Genomic DNA, 5,368 nt, shown 5'->3' with positions numbered 1-5,368 from the left:
CACTCACACACAAGCACACGAACACCGACACACCAACACACACACACACGTGCGCGCGCGCAGAATGTGCGAGCCGCCGGGCGGCTCCAGCGTGGGCGCCAAATTGACGTTCACTTTCCGCCAAGAAAACAACGGCGCTACGACGACGCGGCCGGCTTTCGGGAGGAGGGGGAAAAGAAATGCAAAAGGAAGATGTCAGGTTTTTGTGCATCAAGGAAGCTCGACCTTCTCTCTCCAAACTCGCGCGCACACACACACGCACACCCATCACACACACACGCACCAGTTTCTCTGGAACTTTGTATCCAAGCCGGGGGCAGAGACAAATTGGTCCCTTTCCCACCCCTTTCCTCCGGAGCAGACGACCCAGACGATCCCTTATTGGCCCCCTCCTTCTGGAGTCCACCTCATCGGACTGGAAATGCTGCTGGAGAGGAGCACCAGCAGCAGCGAAATCGCTTTAGAAATCTTGGCTCGTCACGTCATCCTGCAGGACGTCGTCTGTACGTGAGCGATGCGGGGGAATCATCAATATCGTCCGGTCAGCGTTATTATATTTGCGATCGTGTGCGTGGCTTGTCTGTGTGTGTGTGAGTGTGAGCGTGTGTGTTGGCACGGAGGGAAACTGCAGAGCGGCCGCAGCAGCACCTGCCGAGGGTCAGCAGGGCACGAAATAACAAAGCGCACGCGACGCAGCCTTGACCCACATCGGAACCCTGAGGGAGAGGAGAAGTCAGATTATCCGTTCATTTTCTCGCAATATCTTTCTGCCGCTGTATCTTGCGAGCCAATACCGTTATCTTCGTGAACAACAACAGATTACCACGACAGCATGAGAGTTCATTTTGTGTCCATGCACTACAGCTCTGCTGCCTGCGAGCTCATCAACAGCATCCTTGACCAAAACAGGAATATATATGTCTGTAAGATAACAGATATATGCCTCGTGTTCCGTGATAAATGTTTATACGTAGAGCCGCAGACGTTTCACTCACTCACTCACACACAGGCACGCGGAGGTTGCTCATCCCCAAGTTTGTCGCGGCGTTACGAGCCCTCTCCGCGGCGCAGTAAAGCACACGAGCCTCGTAAAACGTCGCTTTATATACACGAATGATAGAGCAACCAACACCTGCACACATTGCAACAATGAAAGCACAGCGACGACTGCAGTTGTGCTGCGGCGGCGCACTTGCAGCCAGTGGGATGATGCACCCCGCCCGGTCCAGCCGCTTGCGGTCCAGAGAGAGAAGGGGGGGGGGGGGCGCTCCACCCCGTCTCACCTTGGCTTGAAGGTATGAATGTATGGACGGGCGCGAAAAGAAAAACAAAATTGCAAGATGTCTGTAAACATGATGGCGCGCCTTCTAGCACCGCCTTGTGGCCGCGGGGGTCGTGCAGCCACATGATGACCGCAACGTGCGGAGCGCCGCGAAGTTGCGCCCCAATTAATTTTTATACGGCCAGGTGGGACACTCCGGCAGGGCGCTTAGAATTGATACTCGAAAGACTTCGCGCGCGCGCGCTCGCGCTCGGGGCGGCCAGCGGCACCACCAGCACACTGCAGCCGCGGCGTCGCCGTGTTGCGCAGCGTTTGCATTTAAGGCTGCGCTCTTTGGCGTTTTACTATTCAGAATAGTCCGGCCGCGTGAGGTAATCCTTCCTCCCATTTTAGGCGCACACCGCCGCCGCGCGAAAACAATGAAATTGGCGTGGATGTTGTTGTAGGGGGCCGTTAGTTCACGCGGCCGCGAGCGAACGCGATGATCCAGTTTCTTTTTTGATGGGGGTGTTGTGTGTGTGTGTGTGTGTGTGTGTGTGTGTGTGTGTGTGTGTGTGTGTGTGTGTGTGTGTGTGTGTGTGTTAGAGTGTGAGGGTGGCCATACGCCCGTAGGCGACGCCGGTGATGAAGCCATGCGCGGCAGCTCTTACAAGGTTGCACAAGCGATCTCTTCATGGGGGACGCATTTTATAAGGCGACGCTCAGCTCAGCTTAGTGCTAACAGCCGCCGCTAGTGAGTAGAAGACAACTACCGCGCTCTATACAGGCCAGGATCGCGAAGAGAAGAGAAGCGCGCGCAGTGAATGAGCGACGGGGATCATTATTTGTTTTACCCTTCAAAAAACAAAAACAAAGAAAAACAAGGGTCTTTTCGACAAAAGGAGAGGCGGTCGGTTGAATGGTACCACTGGTGCATCCCCGGCTTGTTTGGAAGGACAGAGAAGACATCATTGCAATCAGATTTGAAATCGTTGCCCGCAATAGGGGTCCATGCCGGCGGCCTCGCCACGCCACCACCAGGACATAGCTTACAGCTCTAGCCGGCTGTTTGAGGACGATTGCTGAATCACTGCGACGCATAATCAATCCTCATTCATCGGAAGGCATCTCTTCTCTCTTCCCGAGATGGAGATGAGAGGAGCAGGGCGAAGCGGCGCTCTCGGTCCGACCATCCTCTGCCCATTCGTCCGTCTGTCTGTCCCTCATCTGTCTGCCCGCTCGTCAACCCGAGAGGGCGCACAACGTCGAGCCATTCGACCCCGACAGTGTGTCCAGTCGAATTCGTGGGAGCAGTGTGCCGCCCCCGCCCGTGCGAGCGTGCCAGGCTGTGGCCAGGTTGACGTGAGTGATTCATCCAACGGCGGCCGCGAGTCAATTCGCGGAAGAGTCCATGTCGGTCGCATCCCATAGAGCCAGCATCACAAGGGGCGCCCGCCCGGCACGGCATGCCAAGCCTATACACGGTTAACAAAAAGAGACATATTGATATTGTTTATTGAAGCTAAGTTGGTACATAAGACTGCACTGTGAAAAATTGTCGTACCGGGTACAGGAAAATTTTCCATGGAAGAAGTCGTACAAAGTACAATCTAAAATTGTAGAATTTACTAGCCCTATGTATCGACTTGGAATCGAATATCGAGCGACAGCGGGAGGTTGTACATTACATGTACGACTCGTATTGTAAATGGCAAATTACAAAATATATCGTACATGTACAAATATATTTCTCACAGTGTGTCTATTGTTACTACTGTATATATTATTCAGTTAACAAAATATCATTTGCGATTTTTTTTGACATTCACAGAATGAGACAGAAGAAAACATCCGTTTGTTGTTATAATGACATTGCTGGTGCTGGAGGATAAAAGCGTTCAGCTCCTCCCGAGTCTGCCCATGTGTGCGTGTGTGCGTGTGCGTGCGCTACAGTCGCGCAGGGCGCCTCCTCCATTCGCAGCGCCCCATGCGGTAGATGAAATGACCGGACCCGACTTACCACCGGCGGCAACATTCAAAGGCCGCCGCGCCCGCCGCCGCGCCCGCCGCCGCGCCCCGATGCCGCCCGCGCGCCCCGCTGCCCTATTCACTTTTTCGCAATGCACTCACGGGGCGCCCGTTCGCTACGCAGCCCGGGAGGGCGCTCTACTTAAAATTCTGTGTCTGGCGCCGAACAGCAGCAGTTCAGGGTGAGCTGCGCGCGGCCCACTGCCCAGCGCTCCTGGTCCAGGGCTTCCGGGGCGTGGCCCGCCCCGAGCCACCGCCGCGGGCGGTGCAGCCGAAAAGCTGCTAATGGGCGTCGGGAGGTGCGAGGACGACATCTCCCGGCCGCGCCATGGCGTGGTGTAACCCTCGAAGCGCAACCATGCGTGCCCACGGATCGGATAGCTGTCCAAAAATAAAGGGGGGAAAAAATCCTGTAATTTGTTTTTAAAAATGCACAAACCAAACCTCTCTTAATACATTTTTAGATTTCAAGTTTAAACCGTGCTTTTTCTAAGTCTTATGCTTACGCCGAGTAACAGCAAGAATTTCAAAATTGTAGTGTGTTTTAGTGGCCAAAGACGGAGATACTACGGACTACTACTTCACATCTCTCTCTGTCTCACTGCTCCCTCGCACAGCCCTGCCGCAACCACCGCCGCTCCATCACGCTCGCGCACGCGTTTAATTGAAACTCGGATATGAGAAACCATTTGTAACGGCGGCGGGGCGGAGGCGCGTTCAGTTAGGACTCGATCTGCTCCCCGCGGAGGGTCAGGTCGGTAGCTGCAGCGTGCATGCAAGTGATGCAGCGGGCCCCCCGCGCGATGCAACTGCAACGCAAAGAAAGAAATAAGCAAATTGGAGGAAGGGGTGAGCGCGAACGGCAAACGGTGGCCGTATACGAGACAAATGCGAGAGCTGTACGCGGAATTTTTTTTTAATTGCGGTGATTAAACTCTGCTTGATAGGCTTGAATAGCTAGCTGCAATTGAAACACGGTAAAAACAATGTCTCATTTTTTGAGGAAAAGGGAAAAACTTTGAGGTACTTTTATGTTTGAGGAATAGTCCTCCGATCTCACCTTAGATTTTAAGAAATATTCTCAAAAAATGAGGGAAAATCACACATTTTTTGAGGAGACTTCCTCTGAATCTGAGGAGTTTTTGTCAAACCAGGAGAGTTCCTCAAAGTTTTCCCTTTTCCCTCAAAGACTGAGACACTGTTTTTACCATGTAATATCGGATACCTACCACAAGAATTCGCTTGTCACAATCAGATACAAAACAACCCACCCTTCAGTTATCGTTGTACAGGTCTATGATTATGGCTCCAAAATTCTGGTAGAAGTAATCGGATTTCCGATTTCACGAATCAACTTTAGCCTATCAAACGGAAGTTGATAACCAGAGGGAAGTATTCTTTCCAACAGTCTGGATCATAGGACGCACTGGGACGCTCATGTGCGCACCTGAGTGGTACCCCCCCCCCCTTCTCTCTTCTCTTTTCCTCATCACTTACACACACACACACACACACCTCGGCGTCAAGTCTACGACGTGCAAATCAGTAATCATGATCACACTGCCTAGCTGCCGGTTATTGAGGGGCAAACTGCGGCACAGCCTTGGTGGTCGTGAGGCGGCGGCTGTTGCTACTTTTATTTTGTATGCCGTGACGAGGAAGTGGCAGCAAAGCAGGGGTGTGTTGTGTAGTTGTAGTGCTGCCTCCGGCGCCGAACTAGCAGGTCCACCTGAAACAGAAAAATTGAAACGTCGTCTGGTATTGACTATGACAGGAAGAACAGACAGGAGACAGGGGGCATCACCGATACGAAAAAAAGACTAACTTTAAATTTGTATACTTCGAAAATGACAAAAGTTGCGTTCTGCTCACCTATGTTCCAAAACCGCTGCAGCCGCTGTACAAATGGGAGTGGCCGTGGATTCTCACGTGAGCAGCACGTCGTTGCGTTGTCACCCTGCTGACCGGAACGAACCGAACCAGCACCACGGTCCACGACGAGCCGCACGGTGGTGGACGTTGTTGTTGTTGTTGTGGTGGTGGTGGTTGTGGTGGTGGTGGTGGTGGTGGTGGTGGTGG

This window comes from Frankliniella occidentalis, unplaced genomic scaffold (genome assembly GCF_000697945.3).
Source record: "Frankliniella occidentalis isolate FOCC.00 unplaced genomic scaffold, Focc_3.1 Scaffold46, whole genome shotgun sequence".
Lineage (NCBI taxonomy): Eukaryota > Metazoa > Arthropoda > Insecta > Thysanoptera > Thripidae > Frankliniella > Frankliniella occidentalis.
The sequence above is the reverse complement of the archived record's forward strand: the minus strand, read 5'-3'. Positions refer to the sequence as shown.